The sequence below is a fragment of the Mustelus asterias genome, chromosome 1 (assembly GCF_964213995.1).
Source record: "Mustelus asterias chromosome 1, sMusAst1.hap1.1, whole genome shotgun sequence".
Taxonomy (NCBI): Eukaryota; Metazoa; Chordata; class Chondrichthyes; order Carcharhiniformes; family Triakidae; genus Mustelus; species Mustelus asterias.
In genome coordinates, this window is record NC_135801.1 from 46,485,686 (window position 1) to 46,506,626 (window position 20,941).

A 20,941-nucleotide genomic window follows, 5' to 3' on the forward strand; every position below is an offset into this window, starting at 1 on the left:
TGGTCCTTGGATCCGACCACCACCCCGGACGTTGGTTCCGACCGCCACCCCAGACCTTGGTTCTGACCGCCACCACGGATGTTGGTTCCGACAGCCACCCCGGACTTTGGTTCCGACCGCCACCCCGGACCTTGTATCCGACCGCCACCCCGGACCTTGGTGACGACCGCCACCCCGGACCTTGTTTCCGACCGCCACCCCGGACCTTGGTTCCGAACGTCAGTCCGGACCTTGGTTCTGACCGCCACCCCGGACCTTGGTTCCGAACGTCAGTCCGGACCTTGGGTCCGACAGCCACCCCGACCTTGGTTCCGAACGCCATCACGGACCTTGGTTCTGACCGCCACCCAGGACCTTGGTTCTCACCGCCACCCCGGACCTTGGTTCCGACCGCCACCTGGACCTTGGTTCCGACAGCCACCCCGGACCTTGGTTTCGACCGCCACCCCGGACCTTGGTTCCGACCGCCACCCCGGACCTTGGTTCCGACCGCCACCCCGGACCTTGTTTCCGACCGCCACCCCGGACCTTGGTTCCGAACGTCAGCCCGGACCTTGGTTCCGACCGCCACCCCGGACCTTGGTTCTGACCGCCACCCAAGACCTTGGTTCTCACCGCCTCCCTGGTCCTTGGATCCGACCGCCACCCCGGACGTTGGTTCCGACCGCCACCCCAGACCTTGGTTCTGACCGCCACCACGGATCTTGGTTCTGACAGCCACCCCGGACTTTGGTTCCGACCGCCACCCCGGATCTTGTTTCCGACCGCCACCCTGGACTGTGGTTCCGACCGCCACCCCGGACCTGGGTTCTGACCGCCATCTGGACCTTGGATCCGATTGCCACCCCAGACTTTGTTTCCGGAACGCCACCCCGGAACCTGGTTCCGACCGCCACCCAGGACCTTGGTTTTGAGTGCCTCCCTGGACCTTGGTTCCGACGGCCACCCCGGACCTTGGTTCTGACCGCCATCTGGACCTTGGTTCCGACAGCCACTCCGGACCTTGGTTCCGACCGCCACCCCGGATCCTGTTTCCGACCGCCACCCTGTACTGTGGTTCCGACCGCCACCCTGCTTCTGACCACCACCCTGGACCTCGGCTCCGGGTGTTGCCCCGGACCTTGGTTCCACCCGCCACCCCGGACCTTGGTTCCGACCGCCACCCAGACCTTGGTTCCGACTGCCACCCCGGACCATGTTTCCGACTGCCACCCCGGACCTTGGTTCCGACCGCCACCCCGGACCTTGGTTACGAACGCCACCCCGGACCTTGGTTCTGACCGCCATCTGGACCTTGTGTCCGACTGCCACCCCGGACTTTGGTTCCAAACGCCACCCCGGACCTTGGTACCGACCGCCACCCCGGACCTTGGTTCTGACCGCCATCTGGACCTTGGGTCCGATTGCCACCCCAGACTTTGTTTCCGGAACGCCACCCCGGAACTTGGTTCCGACCGCCACCCAGGACCTTTGTTTTGACCGCCTCCCTGGACCTTGGTTCCGACGGCCACCCCGGACCTTGGTTCTGACCGCCATCCGGACCTTGGTTCCGACAGCCACTCCGGACCTTGGTTCCGACCGCCACCACGGACCTTGGTTCCGACAGCCACCCCGGTCCTTGGTTCTGACCGCCACCCCGGACGTTGGTTCCGACCGCCACCCCGGACCTTGGTTCCGACCGCCACCCCGGACCTTGGTTCCGACCGCCACCCCGGACGTTGTTTCCGACCGCCACCCCGGACCTTGGTTCTGAACGCCACCCCGGACCTTGGTTCCGACCGCCACCCCGGACCTTGGTTCCGACCGCCACCCCGTACCTTGGTTCCGTCCGCCACCCCGGACCTTGGTTCCGACCGCCACCCCGGACCTTGGTTCCGAACGCCAGCCCGGACCTTGGTTCCGTCCGCCACCCCGGACCTTGGTTCCGATCGCCACCCCGGACCTTGGTTCCGACCGCCACCCCGGACGTTGTTTCCGACCGCCACCCCGGACCTTGGTTCTGAACGCCAGCCCGGACCTTGGTTCCGACTGCCACACCGGACCTTGGTTCCGACCGCCACCCCGGACCTTGGTTCCGACCGCCACCTGGACCTTGGTTCCAAGAGCCACCCCGGACCTTCGTTCCGACCGCCACCCCGGACCTTGGTTCCGACCGCCACCCCGGACCTTGGTTCCGACCGCCACCCCGGACGTTGTTTCCGACCGCCACCCCGGACCTTTGTTCCGAACGCCAGCCCGGACCTTGGTTCCGACCGCCACCCCGGACCTTGGTTCCGACCGCCACCCCGTACCTTGGTTCCGACCGCCACCCTGGACCTTGGTTCCGACCGCCACCCCGGACCTTGGTTCCGACCGTGACCCCGGACCTTGGTTCCGACCGCCACCCCGGACCTTGGTTCCGACCGCCACCCCGACCTTGGTTCCGACCACCACCCCGGACCTTGTTTCCAACCGCTACCCCGGACCTTGGTTCCGACCGTGACCCCGGACCTTGGATCCGACCGCCACCCCGGACCCTGGTTCCGACCGCCACCCCGACCTTGGTTCCGACCGCCACCCCGGACCTTGTTTCCGACCGCCACCCCGGACCTTGGTTCCGAACGCCAGCCCGGACCTTGTTTCCGACCGCCACCCCGGACCTTGGTTCCGACCGCCACCCCGTACCTTGGTTCCAACCGCCACCCCGGACCTTGGTTCCGACCGCCACCCCGGACCTTGGTTCCGACCGCCACCCCGGACCTTGGTTCCGACCGCCACCCCGGACCTTGGTTCTGACCGCCATCTGGACCTTGGGTCCGACAGCCACCCCGACCTTGGTTCCGAACGCCACCGCGGACCTTGGTTCCGACCGCCACCCAGGTCCTTGGTTCTCACCGCCTCCCTGGTCCTTGGATCCGACCACCACCCCGGACGTTGGTTCCGACCGCCACCCCAGACCTTGGTTCTGACCGCCACCACGGATGTTGGTTCCGACAGCCACCCCGGACTTTGGTTCCGACCGCCACCCCGGATCTTGTTTCCGACCGCCACCCTGGACTGTGGTTCCGACCGCCACCCTGCTTCCGACCACCACCCTGGACCTCGGGTCCGAGTGCTGCCCCGGACCTTGGTTCCACCCGACACCCCGGACCTTGGTTCCGACCGCCACCCCAGACCTTGGTTCCGACTGCCACCCCGGACCTTGTATCCGACCGCCACCCCGGACCTTGGTTCCGACGGCCACCCCGGACCTTGGTGACGACCGCCACCCCGGACCTTGGTTCTGACCGCCATCTGGACCTTGGGTCCGACTGCCATCCCGGACTTTGGTTCCGAACGCCACCCCGGACCTTGGTTCCGACCGCCACCCCGAACCTTGGTTCCGACCGCCACCCCGGACCTTGGTTCTGACCGCCATCTGGACCTTGGGTCCGATTGCCACCCCGGACTTTGTTTCCGGAACGCCACCCCGGACCTTGGTTCCGACCGCCACACAGGACCTTGGTTTTGACCGCCTCCCTGGACCTTGTTTCCGACGGCCAACCCGGACCTTGGTTCTGACCGCCATCTGGACCTTGGTTCCGACAGCCACTCCGGACCTTGGTTCCGACCGCCACCGCGGACCTTGGTTCCGACAGCCACCCCGGTCCTTGGTTCTGACCGCCACCCCGGATGTTGGTACCGACCGCCACCCCGGACGTTGGTTCCGACCGCCACCTGGACCTTGGTTCCGACAGCCACCCCGGACCTTGGTTTCGACCGCCACCCCGGACCTTGGTTCCGACCGCCACCCCGGACCTTGTTTCCGACCGCCACCCCGGACCTTGTTTCCGACCGCCACCCCGGACCTTGTTTCCGACCGCCACCCCGGACCTTGGTTCCGAACGCCAGTCCGGACGTTGGTTCTGACCGCCATCTGGACCTTGGTTCCGACCGCCACCACGGGCCTTGGTTCTGACCGCCACCCAGGACCTTGGTTCTCACCGCCACCCCGGACGTTGGTTCCGACCGCCACCCCGGACCTTGGTTCCGACCGCCACCTGGGCCTTGGTTCCGACCGCCACCCCGGACCTTGGTTTCGACCGCCACCCCGGACCTTGGTTCCGACCGCCACCCCGGACCTTGGTTCCGACCGCCACCCCGGACCTTGTTTCCGACCGCCACCCCGGACCTTGGTTCCGAACGCCAACCTGGACCTTGGTTCCGACCGCCACCCCGGACCTTGGTTCTGACCGCCACCCAAGACCTTGGTTCTCACCGCCTCCCTGGTCCTTGGATCCGACCGCCACCCCGGACGTTGGTTCCGACCGCCACCCCAGACCTTGGTTCTAACCGCCACCACGGATCTTGGTTCCGACAGCCACCCCGGACTTTGGTTCCGACCGCCACCCCGGATCTTGTTTCCGACCGCCACCCTGGACTGTGGTACCGACCGCCACCCTGCTTCCGACCACAACCCTGGACCTCGGCTCCGGGTGCTGCCCCGGACCTTGGTTACACCCGCCACCCCGGAACTTGTTTCCGACCGCCACCCCAGACCTTGGTTCCGACTGCCACCCCGGACCTTGTTTCCGACCGCCACCCCGGACCTTGGTTCCGACCAGCACCCCGGACCTTGGTTACCACCGCCACCCCGGACCTTGGTTCTGACCGCCATCTGGACCTTGGGTCCGACTGCCACCCCGGACTTTGGTTCCGAACGCCACCCCGGACCTTGGTTCCGACCGCCACCCCGGACCTTGGTTCCGACCGCCACCTCGGACCTTGGTTCTGACCGCCATCTGGACCTTGGGTCCGATTGCCACCCCAGACTTTGTTTCCGGAACGCCACCCCGGAACCTGATTCCGACCGCCACCCAGGACCTTGGTTTTGACCGCCTCCCTGGACCTTGGTTCCGACGGCCACCCCGGACCTTGGTTCTGACCGCCATCTGGACCTTGGTTCCGACAGCCACTCCGGACCTTGGTTCCGACCGCCACCACGGACCTTGGTTCCGACAGCCACCCCGACTTGGTTCTGGCCGCCACCCCGGACGTTGGTTCCGACCGCCACCCCGGACCTTGGTTCCGACCGTGACCCCGGACCATGGTTCAGACCGCCACCCCGGACCCTGGTTCCGACCGCCACCCCGACCTCGGTTCCGACCGCCACCCCGGACCTTGTTTCCGACCGCCACCCAGGACCTTGGTTCCGAACGCTAGCCCGGACCTTGGTTCCGACCGCCACCCCGGACCTTGGTTCCGACCGCCACCCCGACGTTGGTTCAGACCGCCACCCCGGACCTTGTATCCGACCGCCACCCCGGACCTTGGTTCTGACCGCCACCCAGGACCTTGGTTCTCACCGCCTCCCTGGTCCTTGGATCCGACCGCCCCCCCGGACGTTGGTTCCGACCGCCACCCCAGACCTTGGTTCTGACCGCCACCACGTATCTTGGTTCCGACAGCCACCCCGGACCTTGGTTCCACCCGCCACCCCGGACCTTGGTTCCGACCGCCACCCCAGACCTTGGTTCCGACTGCCACCCCGGACCTTGTTTCCGACCGCCACCCCGGACCTAGGATCCGACCGCCACCCCGGACCTTGGTTACGACCGCCACCCCGGAACTTGGTTCTGACCGCCATCTGGCCCTTGGGTCCGACTGCCAACCCGGACCTTGGTTCTGACCGCCATCTGGACCTTGGTTCCGACAGCCACTCCGGACCTTGGTTCCGACCGCCACCACGGACCTTGGTTCCGACAGCCACCCCGGTCCTTGGTTCTGACCGCCACCCCGGACGTTGGTTTAGACCGCCATCTGGACCTTGGGTCCGACTGCCACTCCGGACTTTGGTTCCGAACGCCACCCCGTACCTTGGTTACGCCCGCCACCCGGGACCTTGGTTCCGACCGCCACCCCGGACATTGGTTCCGATAGGCACCCCGGACCTTGGATCTGACCGCCATCTGGACCTTGGTTCCGAATGCCACACCGGATCTTGGTTCCGATCGGCACCCAGGACCTTGGTTCTGACCGCCTCCCGGACCTTGGTTCCGACCGCCACCCCAGACCTTGGTTCTGACCGCCACCACGTATCTTGGTTCCGACAGCCACCTCGGACTTTGGTTCCGACCGCCACCCCGGATCTTGTTTCCGACCGCCACCCTGGACTGTGGTTCCGAGCGCCACCCTGCTTCCGACCACCACCCTGGACCTCGGCTCCGAGTGCTGCCCCAGACCTTGGTTCCACCCGCCACCCCGGACCTTGGTTCCGACCGCCACCCCAGACCTTGGTTCCGACTGCCAACCCGGACCTTGTTTCCGACCGCCACCCCGGACCTTGGTTCCGACCGCCACCCCGGACCTTGGTTACGACCGCCACCCCGGAACTTAGTTCTGACCGCCATCTGGCCCTTGGGTCCGACTGCCACCCCGGACTTTGGTTCCGAACGCCACCCCGGACCTTGGTTCCGACCGCCACCCCGGACCTTGGTTTCGACGGCCACCCCGGACCTTGGTTCCGACCGCCACCCCGGACCATGGTTCCAACCGCTACCCCGGACGTTGTTTCCGACCGTCACCCCGGACCTTGGTTCCGACCGCCAGCCCGGACCTTGTTTCCGACCGCCACCCCGGACCTTGTTTCCGACCGCCACCCCGTACCTTGGTTCCGACCGCCACCCTGGACCTTGGTTCCGACCGCCACCCCGGACCTTGGTTCCGAACGTGACCCCGGACCTTGGTTCCGACCGCCACCCCGGACCTTGGTTCCGACCGCCACCCCGACCTTGGTTCCGACCACCACCCCGGACCTTGGATCCGACCGCCACTCCGGACCTCGGGTCCGAACGCCAGCCCGGACCTTGGTTCCGACCGCCACCCCGGACCTTGGTTCCGACCGCCACTCCAGACCTTGGTTCCGACCGCCACCCCGGACCTTGGTTCTGACCGCCATCTGGACCTTGGGTCCGACAGCCACCTCAGACTTTGGTTCCGAACGCCACCCCGGACATTGGTTCCGACCGCCACTCCGGACCTTGGTTCCGACCGCCACCCCGGACCTTGGTCGTGACCGCCATCTGTACCTTGGGTCCGATTGCCACCCCAGACTTTGTTTCCGGAACGCCACCCCGGAACTTGGTTCCGACCGCCACCCAGGACCTTGGTTTTGACCGCCTCCCTGGACCTTGGTTCCGACGGCCACCCCGGACCTTGGTTCCGACCGCCACCCCGGACCTTGGTTTCGACCGCCACCCCGGACCTTGGTTCTGATCGCCATCTGGACCTTGGGTCCGATTGCCACCCCAGACTTTGTTTCCGGAACGCCACCCCGGAACTTGGTTCCGACCGCCACCCAGGACCTTGGTTCCGACCGCCACCACGAACCTTGGTTCCGACAGCCACCCCGGTCCTTGGTTCTGACCGCCACCCCGGACGTTGGTTCCGACCGCCACCCCGGACCTTGGTTCCGACCGCCACCTGGACCTTGGTTCCGACCGCCACCCCGGACCTTGGTTCCGACCGCCACCCCGGACCTTGGTTCCGACCGCCACCCCGGACCTTGGTTCCGACTGGCACCCCGGACCTTGTTTCCGACCGCCACCCCCGACCTTGGTTACGAACGCCAGCCCGGACCTTGGTTCCGACCGCCACCCAAGACCATGGTTCTCACCGCCTCCCTGGTCCTTGGATCCGACCGCCACCCCGGACGTTGGTTCCGACCGCCACCCCAGACCTTGGTTCTGACCGCCACCACGGATCTTGGTTCCGACAGCCACCCCGGACTTTGGTTCCGACCGCCACCCTGGATCTTGTTTCCGACCGCCACCCTGTACTGTGGTTCCGACCGCCACCCTGCTTCTGACCACCACCCTGGACCTCGGCTCCGGGTGCTGCCCCGGACCTTGGTTCCACCCGCCACCCCGGACCTTGGTTCCGACCGCCACCCCAGACCTTGGTTCCGACTGCCACCCCGGACCTTGTTTCCGACCGCCACCCCGGACCTTGGTTCCGACCAGCACCCCGGACCTTGGTTACGAACGCCACCCCGGACCTTGGTTCTGACCGCCATCTGGACCTTGTGTCCGACTGCCACCCCGGACTTTGGTTCCGAACGCCACCCCGGACCTTGGTTCCGACCGCCACCCCGGACGTTGTTTCCGACCGCCACCCCGGACCTTGGTTCTGAACGCCAGCCTGGACCTTGGTTCCGACCGCCACCCCAGACTTTGTTTCCGGAATGCCACCCCGGAACGTGGTTCCGACCGCCACCCAGGACCTTTGTTTTGACCGCCTCCCTGGACCTTGGTTCCGACGGCCACCCCGGACCTTGGTTCCGACCGCCACCCCGGACCTTGGTTCCGACCGCCACCACGACCTTGGTTCCGACCTCCACCCCGGACCTTGTTTCCGACCGCCACCCCGGACCTTGGTTCCGAACGCCAGCCCGGACCTTGGTTCCGACCGCCACCCCGGACCTTGGTTCCGACCGCCACCCCGGACCTTGGTTCCGACCGCCACCCCGGACCTTGGTTCCGACCGCCACCTCGGACCTTGGTTCCGACCGCCACCCCGGACCTTGGTTCTGACCGCCATCTGGACCTTGGGTCCGACAGCCACCCCGACCTTGGTTCCGAACGCCACCGCGGACCTTGGTTCCGACCGCCACCCAGGTCCTTGGTTCTCACCGCCTCCCTGGTCCTTGGATCCGACCACCACCCCGGACGTTGGTTCCGACCGCCACCCCAGACCTTGGTTCTGACCGCCACCACGGATGTTGGTTCCAACAGCCACCCCGGACTTTGGTTCCGACCGCCACCCCGGATCTTGTTTCCGACCGCCACCCTGGACTGTGGTTCCAACCGCCACCCTGCTTCCGACCACCACCCTGGACCTCGGGTCCAAGTGCTGCCCCGGACGTTGGTTCCACCCGACACCCCGGATCTTCGTTCCGACCGCCACCCCAGACCTTGGTTCCGACTGCCACCCCGGACCTTGTTTCCGACCACCACCCTGGACCTTGTTTCCGACGGCCAACCCGGACCTTGGTTCTGACCGCCATCTGGACCTTGGTTCTGACAGCCACTCCGGACCTTGGTTCCGACCGCCACCACGGACCTTGGTTCCGACAGCCACCCCGGTCCTTGGTTCTGACCGCCACCCCGGACATTGGTTCCGACCGCCACACCGGACGTTGGTTCCGACCGCCACCTGGACCTTGGTTCCGACAGCCACCCCAGACCTTGGTTTCGACCGCCACCCCGGACCTTGGTTCCGACCGCCACCCCGGACCTTGGTTCCGACCGGCACCCCGGACCTTGTTTCCGACCGCCACCCCCGACCTTGGTTCCGAACGCCAGCCCGGACCTTGGTTCCGACCGCCACCCCGGACCTTGGTTCTGACCGCCATCCAAGACCTTGGTTCTCACCGCCTCCCTGGTCCTTGGATCCGACCGCCACCCCAGACCTTGGTTCTGACCGCCACCACGGATCTTGGTTCCGACAGCCACCCCGGACTTTGGTTCCGACCGCCACCCCGGATCTTGTTTCCGACCGCCACCCTGTACTGTGGTTCCGACCGCCACCCTGCTTCTGACCACCACCCTGGACCTCGGCTCCGGGTGCTGCCCCGGACCTTGGTTCCACCCGCCACCCCGGACCTTGGTTCCGACCGCCACACCAGACCTTGTTTCCGACCGCCACCCCGGACCTTTTTTCCGACCGCCACCCCGGACCTTGGTTCCGACCGCCACCCCGGACCGTGGTTCTGACCGCCATCTGGACCTTGTGTCCGACTGCCACCCCGGACTTTGGTTCCGAACGCCACCCCGGACCTTGGTTCCGACCGCCACCCCGGACCTTGGTTCCGACCGCCACCCCGGACCTTGGTTCTGACCGCCATCTGGACCTTGGGTCCGATTGCCACCCCAGACTTTGTTTCCGGAATGCCACCCCGGAACTTGGTTCCGACCGCCACCCAGGACCTTTGTTTTGACCGCCTCCCTGGACCTTGGTTCCGACGGCCACCCCGGACCTTGGTTCTGACCGCCATCTGGACCTTGTTTCCGACAGCCACTCCGGACCTTGGTTCCGACCGCCACCACGGACCTTGGTTCCGACAGCCACCCCGGTCCTTGGTTCTGACCGCCACCCCGGACGTTGGTTCCGACCGCCACCCCGGACCTTGGTTCCGACCGCCACCCCGGACCTTTGTTCCGACCGCCACCCCGGACCTTGGTTCTGACCGCCACCCCGGACGTTGTTTCCGACCGCCACCCCGGACCTTGGTTCTGAACGCCAGCCCGGACCTTGGTTCCGACCGCCACCCCGGAACTTGGTTCCGACCGCCACCCCGGACCTTGGTTCCGACCGCCACCCCGGACGTTGTTTCCGACCGCCACCCCGGACCTTGGTTCTGAATGCCAGCCCGGACCTTAGTTCCGACCGCCACCCCGGAACTTGGTTCCGACCGCCACCCCGTACCTTGGTTCCGACCGCCACCCTGGACCTTGGTTCCGACCGCCACCCCGGACCTTGGTTCCGACCGTGACCCCGGACCTTGGTTCCGACCGCCACCCCGGACCTTGGTTCCGACCGCCACCACGACCTTGGTTCCGACCTCCACCCCGGACCTTGTTTCCGACCGCCACCCCGGACCTTGGTTCCGAACGCCAGCCCGGACCTTGGTTCCGACCGCCACCCCGGACCTTGGTTCCGACCGCCACCCCGTACCTTGGTTCCAACCGCCACCCCGGACCTTGGTTCCGACCGCCACCCCGGACCTTGGTTCCGACCGCCACCTCGGACCTTGGTTCCGACCGCCACCTCGGACCTTGGTTCTGACCGCCATCTGGACCTTGGGTCCGACAGCCACCCCGACCTTGGTTCCGAACGCCACCGCGGACCTTGGTTCCGACCGCCACCCAGGTCCTTGGTTCTCAGCGCCTCCCTGGTCCTTGGATCCGACCTCCACCCCGGACGTTGGTTCCGACCGCCACCCCAGACCTTGGTTCTGACCGCCACCACGGATGTTGGTTCCGACAGCCACCCCGGACTTTGGTTCCGACCGCCACCCCGGATCTTGTTTCCGACCGCCACCCTGGACTGTGGTTCCGACCGCCACCCTGATTCCGACCGCCACCCTGGACCTCGGGTCCGAGTGCTGCCCCGGACCTTGGTTCCACCCGACACCCCGGACCTTGGTTCCGACCGCCACCCCAGACCTTGGTTCCGACTGCCACCCCGGACCTTGTTTCCGACCGCCACCCCGGATCTTGTTTCCGACGGCCAACCCGGACCTTGGTTCTGACCGCCATCTGGACCTTGGTTCCGACAGCCACTCCAGACCTTGGTTCCGACCGCCACCACGGACCTTGGTTCCGACAGCCACCCCGGTCCTTGGTTCTGACCGCCACCCCGGACGTTGGTTCCGACCGCCACCCCGGACGTTGGTTCCGACCGCCACCTGGACCTTGGTTCCGACAGCCACCCCGGACCTTGGTTTCGACCGCCACCCCGGACCTTGGTTCCGACCGCCACCCCGGACCTTGGTTCCGACCGCCACCCCGGACCTTGGTTCCGACCGCCACCCCGGACCTTGTTTCCGACCGTCACCCCGGACCTTGGTTCCGAACGCCAATCCGGACCTTGGTTCTGACCGCCATCTGGACCTTGGGTCCGACAGCCACCCCGACCTTGGTTCCGACCGCCACCCAGGACCTTGGTTCTCACCGCCACCCCGGACGTTGGTTCCGACCGCCAGCCCGGACCTTGATTCCGACAGCCACCCCGGACCTTGGTTTCGACCGCCACCCCGGACCTTGGTTCCGACCGCCACCCCGGACCTTGGTTCCGAACGCCAGCCCGGACCTTGGTTCCGACCGCCACCCCGGACCTTGGTTCTCACCGCCTCCCTGGTCCTTGGTTCCGACAGCCACCCCGGACTTTGGTTCCGACCGCCACCCCGGATCTTGTTTCCGACCGCCACCCTGGACTGTGGTTCTGACCGCCACCCTGCTTCCGACCACCACCCTGGACCTCGGCTCCGGGTGCTGCCCCGGACCTTGGTTCCACCCGCCACCCCGGACCTTGGTTCCGACCGCCACACCAGACCTTGGTTCCGACTGCCACCCCGGACCTTGTTTCCGACCGCCACCCCGGACCTTGGTTCCGACCAGCACCCCGGACCTTGGTTACCACCGCCATCCCGGACCTTGGTTCTGACCGCCATCTGGACCTTGGGTCCGACTGCCACCCCGGACTTTCGTTCCGACCGCCACCCCGGACCTTGGTTCTGACCGCCATCTGGACCTTGGGTCCGATTGCCACCCCAGACTTTGTATCCGGAACGCCACCCCGGAACCTGGTTCCGACCGCCACCCAGGACATTGGTTTTGACCGCCTCCCTGGACCTTGGTTCCGACGGCCACCCCGGACCTTGGTTCTGACCGCCATCCGGACCTTGGTTCCGACAGCCACTCCGGACCTTCGTTCCGACCGCCACCACGGACCTTGGTTCCGACAGCCACCCCGACATGGTTCTGGCCGCCACCCCGGACGTTGGTTCCGACCGCCACCCCGGACCTTGGTTCCGACCGCCAGCCCGGACCTTGGTTCCGACCGCCACCCCGGACCTTGTTTCCAACCGCCACCCCGTACCTTGGTTCCGACCGCCACCCTGGACCTTGGTTCCGACCGCCATCCCGGACCTTGGTTCCGAACGTGACCCCAGACCTTGGTTCTGACCGCCACCCCGGACCTTGGTTTCGACCGTCACCCCGGACCTTGGTTCCGACCGCCACCCCGACCTTGGTTCCGACCGCCACCCCGGACCTTGGTTCCGAACGCCAGCCCGGACCTTGGTTCTGACCGCCATCTGGACCTTGGGTCCGTCAGCCACCCCGACCTTGGTTCCGACCGCCACCGCGGACCTTGGTTCTGAGCGCCACCCAGGACCTTGGTTCTCACCGCCTCCCCTAGTCCTTGGATCCGACCACCACCCCGGACTTTGGTTACGACCGCCACCCCAGACCTTGGTTCTGACCGCCACCACGGAACTTGGTTCCGACAGCCACCCCGGACTTTGGTTCCGACCGCCACCCCGGATCTTGTTTCCGACCGCCACCCTGGACTGTGGTTCCGACCGCCACCCTGCTTCCGACCACCACACTGGACCTCGGCTCCGAGTGCTGCCCCGGACCTTGGTTCCACCCGCCACCCCGGACCTTGGTTCTGACCGCCACCCAAGACCTTGGTTCTCACCGCCTCCCTGGTCCTTGGATCCGACCGCCACCCCGGACATTGGTTCCGACCGCCACCCCAGACCATGGTACTGACCGCCACAACGGATCTTGGTTCCAACAGCCACCCTGGACTTTGGTTCCGACCGCCACCCCGGATCTTGTTTCCGACCGCCACCCTGGACTGTGGTTCCGATCGCCACCCTGCTTCTGACCGCCACCCTGGACCTCGGCTCCGAGTGCTGCCCCGGACCTTGGATCCACCCGCCACCCCGGAACTTGGTTCCGACCGCCACCGCAGACCTTGGTTCTGACTGCCACCCCGGACCTTGTTTCTGACCGCCACCCTGGACCTTGGTTCCGACCGCCACCCCGGAACTTGGTTACGTCCGCCACCCCGGACCTTGGTTCTGACCGCCATCTGGACCTTGGGTCCGACTGCCCCCCCTTTCTTTGGTTCCGAACGCCACCCTGGACCTTCGTTCCGACCGCCACCCCGGACCTTGGTTCTGACCGCCAGCCCGGACCTTGGTTCTGACCGCCATCTGTACCTTAGGTCCGATTGCCACCCCAGACTTTGTTTCCGGAACGCCACCCCGGAACTTGGTTCCCACCGCCACCCAGGACCTTGGTTTTGACCGCCTCCCTGGACCTTGGTTCCGACGGCCACCCCGGACCTTGGTTCTGACCGCCATCTGGACCTTGGTTCCGACAGCCACTCCGGACCTTGGTTCCGACTGCCACCACGGACCTTGGTTCCGCCAGCCACCCCGGACATTGGTTCCGACCGCCACCAGGACCTTGGTTCCGACAGCCACCCCGGACCTTGGTTTCGACCGCCACCCCGGACCTTGGTTCCGACCGGCACCCCGGACCTTGTTTCCGACCGCCACCCCGGACCTTGGTTCCGAACGCCAGCCCGGACCTTGGTTCCGACCGCCACCCCGGACCTTGGTTCCGACCGCCACCCCGGACCTTGGTTCCGACCGCGACCCCGGACCTTGGTTTCGACCGCCACCCCGGACCCTGGTTCCGACCGCCACCCCAACCTTGGTTCCGACCGCCAGCCCGGACCTTGGTTCCGACCGCCACCCCGGACCTTGGTTCCGACCGCCACCCCGTTCCTTGGTTCCAACCGCCACCCCGGACCTTGGTTCCGACCGCCACCCCGGACCTTGGTTCTGACCGCCATCTGGACCTTGGGTCCGACAGCCACCCCGACCTTGGTTCCGAACGCCACCGCGGACCTTGGTTCCGACCGCCACCCAGGACATTGGTTCTCACCGCCTCCCTGGTCCTTGGATCCGACCGCCACCCCGGACCTTGGTTCTGACCGCCACCACGGATGTTGGTTCCGACAGCCACCCCGGACTTTGGTTCCGACCGCCACCCCGGATCTTGTTTCTGTCCGCCACCCTGCTTCCGACCACCACCCTGGACCTCGGCTCCGAGTGCTGCCCCGGACCTTGGTTCCACCCGACACCCGGACCTTGGTTCCGACCGCCACCCCAGACCTTGGTTCCGACTGCCACCCCGGACCTTGTTTCCGACCGCCACCCCAGACCTTGGTTCCGACCGCCACCCCGGACCTTGGTTCTGACCGCCATCTGGACCTTGGGTCCGACTGCCACCCCGGACTTTGGTTCCGAACGCCACTCCGGTCCTTGGTTCCGACCGCCACCCCGAACCTTGGTTCTGACCGCCATCTGGACCTTGGGTCCGATTGCCACCCCGGACTTTGTTTCCGGAACGCCACCCCGGACCTTGGTTCCGACCGCCACCCAGGACCTTGGTTTTGACCGCCTCCCTGGACCTTGTTTCCGACGGCCAACCCGGACGTTGGTTCTGACCTCCATCTGGACCTTGGTTCCGACAGCCACTCCGGACTTTGGTTCCGACCGCCACCACGGACCTTGGTTCCGACAGCCACCCCGGTCCTTGGTTCTGACCGCCACCCCGGACGTTGGTTCCGAGCGCCACCACGGACCTTGGTTCCGACCGCCACCTGGACCTTGGTTCCGACAGCCACCCCGGACCTTGTTTTCGACCGCCACCCCGGACCTTGGTTCCGACCGCCACCCCGGACCTTGGTTCCGACCGCCACCCCGGACCTTGGGTCCGACCGCCACCCCGGACCTTGTTTCCAACCGCCACCCCGGAGCTTGGTTCCGAACGCCAGCCCGGACCTTGGTTCCGACCGCCAATCCGGACCTTGGTTCCGACCGCCACCCCGTACCTTAGTTCCGACCGCCACCCCATACCTTGGTTCCGACCGCCACCCCGGACCTTGGTTCCGACCGCCACCCCGGACCTTGGTTCTGACTGCCATCTGGACCTTGGGTCCGACAGCCACCCCGACCTTGGTTCCGACCGCCACCGCGGACCTTGGTTCTGACCGCCACCCAGGACCTTGGTTCTCACCGCTTCCCTGGTCCTTGGATCCGACCGCCCCCCCGGACGTTGGTTCCGACCGCCACCCCAGACCTTGGTTCTGACCGCCACCACGTATCTTGGTTCCGACAGCCACCCCGGACCTTGGTTCCACCCGCCACCCCGGACCTTGGTTCCGACCGCCACCACAGACCTTGGTTCCGACCGCCACCCCGGACCTTGTTTCCGACCGCCACCCCGGACCTTGGATCCGACCGCCACCCTGGACCTTGGTTACGACCGCCACCCCGGAACTTGGTTCTGACCGCCATCTGGCCCTTGGGTCTGACTGCCAACCCGGACCTTCGTTCTGACCGCCATCTGGACCTTGGTTCCGACAGCCACTCCGGACCTTGGTTCCGACCGCCACCACGGACCTTGGTTCCGACAGCCACCCCGGTCCTTGGTTCTGACCGCCACCCCGGACGTTGGTTTTGACCGCCATCTGGACCTTGGGTCCGACTGCCACCCCGGACTTTGGTTCCGAACGCCACCCCGTACCTTGGTTACGCCCGCCACCCGGGACCTTGGTTCCGACCGCCACCCCGGACATTGGTTCCGATAGGCACCCCGGACCTTGGATCTGACCGCCATCTGGACCTTGGTTCCGAATGCCACACCGGATCTTGGTTCCGATCGGCACCCAGGACCTTGGTTCTGACCGCCTCCCGGACCTTGGTTCCGACCGCCACCCCAGACCTTGGTTCTCACCGCTACCCTGGTCCTTGGATCCGACCGCCCCCCCGGACGTTGGTTCCGACCGCCACCCCAGACCTTGGTTCCGACCGCCACCACAGACCTTGGTTCCGACTGCCACCCCGGACCTTGTTTCCGACCGCCACCCCGGACCTTGGATCCGACCGCCACCCCGGACATTGGTTACGACCGCCACCCCGGAACTTGGTTCTGACCGCCATCTGGCCCTTGGGTCTGACTGCCAACCCGGACCTTCGTTCTGACCGCCATCTGGACCTTGGTTCCGACAGCCACTCCGGACCTTGGTTCCGACCGCCACCACGGACCTTGGTTCCGACAGCCACCCCGGTCCTTGGTTCTGACCGCCACCCCGGACGTTGGTTTTGACCGCCATCTGGACCTTGGGTCCGACTGCCACCCCGGACTTTGGTTCCAAACGCCACCCCGTACCTTGGTTACGCCCGCCACCCGGGACCTTGGTTCCGACCGCCACCCCGGACATTGGTTCCGATAGGCACCCCGGACCTTGGATCTGACCGCCATCTGGACCTTGGTTCCGAATGCCACACCGGATCTTGGTTCCGATCGGCACCCAGGACCTTGGTTCTGACCGCCTCCCGGACCTTGGTTCCGACCGCCACCCCAGACCTTGGTTCTGACCGCCACCACGTATCTTGGTTCCGACAGCCACCTCGGACTTTGGTTCCGACCGCCACCCCGGATCTTGTTTCCGACCGCCACCCTGGACTGTGGTTCCGACCGCCACCCTGCTTCCGACCACCACCCTGGACCTCGGCTCCGAGTGCTCCCCCAGACCTTGGTTCCACCCGCCACCCCGGAGCTTGGTTCCGACCGCCACCCCAGACCTTGGTTCCGACTGCCAACCCGGACCTTGTTTCCGACCGCCACCCCGGACCTTGGTTCCGACCGCCACCCCGGACCTTGGTTACGACCGCCACCCCGGAACTTAGTTCTGACCGCCATCTGGCCCTTGGGTCCGACTGCCACCCCGGACTTTGGTTCCGAACGCCACCCCGGACCTTGGTTTCGACCGCCACCCCGGCCCTTGTTTCCGACCGCCACCCCAGACCATGGTTCCAAACGCCACCCCGGACCTGAGTTCCGACCGCCACCCCGGTCCTTGGTTCTGACCGCCATCTGCTCCTTGGGTCCGACACCCACCCCGGAACTTGGTTCTGATCGCCACCCCGGACCTTAGTTCTGACCGCCACGCAGGACCTTGGTTCTCACCGCCTCCCCGGACGTTGGTTCCGATCGCCACTCCGGACCTTGGTTCCGACCGCCACTCCGGACCTTGGTTCCGACCGCCACCCCGGACCTTGGTTTCGAACGCCACCCCGGAACTTGGTTCCGACTGCCACCCCGGACCTTGGTTCCGACCGCCACCCCGGACCTTGGTTCCGACCGTCACCCAGGACCTTGGTTTTGACCGCCTCCCTGGACCTTGGTTCCGACGGCCAACCCGGACCTTGGTTCTGACCGCCATCTGGACCTTGGTTTCGACAGCCACTCCGGACCTTGGTTCCGACCGCCACCACGGACCTTGGTTCCAACAGCCACCCCGGTCCTTGGTTCTGACCGCCACCCCGGACGTTGGTTCCGACCGCCACCCCGGACCTTGGTTCCGACCGCCACCTGGACCTTGGTTCCGACAGCCACCCCGGACCTTGGTTTCGAACGCCACCCCGGAACCTGGTTCCGACTGCCACCCCGGACCGTGGTTCCGACCGCCACCCCGGACCTTGGATCAGCCCGACATCTGGACCTTGGGTCCGACAGCCACCCCGACCTTGGTTCCGAACGCCACCGCGGACCTTGGTTCTGACCGCCACCCAAGACCTTGGTTCTCACCGCCTCCCTGGTCCTTGGATCCAACCGCCACCCCGGACGTTGGTTCCGACCGCCACCCCAGACCTTGGTTCTGACCGCCACCACGGATCTTGGTTCCGACAGCAAACCCGGACTTTGGTTCCGACCGCCACCCCGGATCTTGGTTCCGACCGCCACCCTGGACTGTGGATCCGACCGCGACCCTGCTTCCGACCACCACCCTGGACCTCGGCTCCGGGTGCTGCCCCGGACCTTGGTTCCACCCGCCACCCCGGACCTTGGTTCCGGCCGCCACCCCGGACCTTGATTCCGACTGCCACCCCGGACCTTGTTTCCGACCGCCACCCCGGACCTTGGTTCCGATCGCCACCCCGGGCCTTGGTTCCGACCGCCACCCCGGACCTTGGTTTTGACCACCATCTGGACCTTGGGTCCGACTGCCACCCCGGACTTTGGTTCCGAACGCCACCCCGGACCTTGGTTCCGACCGCCATCCCGGACCTTGGTTACGACCGCCACCCCGGACCTTCGTTTTGACCGCCATCTGGACCTTGGGTCCGACTGCCACCCCGGACTTTGGTTCCGAACACCACCCCGGACCTTGGTTCCGACCGCCACCCCGGACCTTGGTTCCGACCGCCACCCAGGACCTTGGTTTTGACCACCTCCCTGGACCTTGGTTCCGACGGCCAACCCGGACCTTGGTTCTGACCGCCATCTGGACCTTGGTTCCGACAGCCACTCCGGACCTTGGTTCCGACCGCCACCACGGACCTTGGTTCCGACAGCCACCCCGGTCCTTGGTTCTGACCGCCACCCCGGACGTTGGTTCCGACCGCCACCCCGGACGTTGGTTCCGACCGCCACCCCGGACGTTGGTTCCGACAGCCACCCCGGACCTTGGTTCCGACCGCCACCCCGGACCTTGGTTCCGACCGCCACCCCGGACCTTGGTTCCGACCGCCACCCCGGACCTTGGTTCCTACCGCCACCCCGGACCTTGTTTCCGACCGCCACCCCGGACCTTGGTTCCGAACGCCAGCCCGGACCTTGGTTCCGACCGCCACCCCGGACCTTGGTTCCGACCGCCACCCCGTACCTTGGTTCCGACCGCCACCCCGGACCTTCCTTCTGACCGCCACCCCGGACGTTGCTTCCGACAGCGACCCCGGACGTTGGTTCTGACCACCACCACGGAACTTGGATCTGACTGCCATCTGGACCTTGGTTCCGAACGCCACCCCGGACCATGGTCCCGACCGCCACCCCGGACCTTGGTTCCGACCGCCACCCCGGACCTTGGTTCCGACCACCACCCCGGACGTTGGTTCCGACCGCCACCCCAGACCTTGGTTCTGACCGCCACCACGTATCTTGGTTCCGACAGCCACCCCGGACCTTGGTTCTGACCGCCACCCCGGACGTTGGTTCCGACCGCCACCCCGGACGTTGGTTCCGACCGCCACCTGGACCTTGGTTCCGACAGCCACCCCGGACCTTGGTTTCGACCGCCACCCCGGACCTTGGTTCCGACCGCCACCCCGGACCTTGGTTCCGACCGCCACCCCGGACCTTGGTTCCGACCGCCACCCCGGACCTTGTTTCCGACCGTCACCCCGGACCTTGGTTCCGAACGCCAATCCGGACCTTGGTTCTGACCGCCATCTGGACCTTGGGTCCGACAGCCACCCCGACCTTGGTTCCGACCGCCACCACGGACCTTGGTTCTGACCGCCACCCAGGACCTTGGTTCTCACCGCCACCCCGGACGTTGGTTCCGACCGCCAGCCCGGACCTTGATTCCGACAGCCACCCCGGACCTTGGTTTCGACCGCCACCCCGGACCTTGGTTCCGACCGCCACCCCGGACCTTGGTTCCGAACGCCAGCCCGGACCTTGGTTCTGACCGCCACCACGTATCTTGGTTCCGACAGCCACCTCGGACTTTGGTTCCGACCGCCACCCCGGATCTTGTTTCCGACCGCCACCCTGGACTGTGGTTCCGACCGCCACCCTGCTTCCGACCACCACCCTGGACCTCGGCTCCGAGTGCTCCCCCAGACCTTGGTTCCACCCGCCACCCCGGAGCTTGGTTCCGACCGCCACCCCAGACCTTGGTTCCGACTGCCAACCCGGACCTTGTTTCCGACCGCCACCCCGGACCTTGGTTCCGACCGCCACCCCGGACCTTGGTTACGACCGCCACCCCGGAACTTAGTTCTGACCGCCATCTGGCCCTTGGGTCCGACTGCCACCCCGGACTTTGGTTCCGAACGCCACCCCGGACCTTGGTTTCGACCGCCACCCCGGCCCTTGTTTCCGACCGCCACCCCAGACCATGGTTCCAAACGCCACCCCGGACCTGAGTTCCGACCGCCACCCCGGTCCTTGGTTCTGACCGCCATCTGCTCCTTGGGTCCGACACCCACCCCGGAACTTGGTTCTGATCGCCACCCCGGACCTTAGTTCTGACCGCCACGCAGGACCTTGGTTCTCACCGCCTCCCCGGACGTTGGTTCCGATCGCCACTCCGGACCTTGGTTCCGACCGCCACTCCGGACCTTGGTTCCGACCGCCACCCCGGACCTTGGTTTCGAACGCCACCCCGGAACTTGGTTCCGACTGCCACCCCGGACCTTGGTTCCGACCGCCACCCCGGACCTTGGTTCCGACCGTCACCCAGGACCTTGGTTTTGACCGCCTCCCTGGACCTTGGTTCCGACGGCCAACCCGGACCTTGGTTCTGACCGCCATCTGGACCTTGG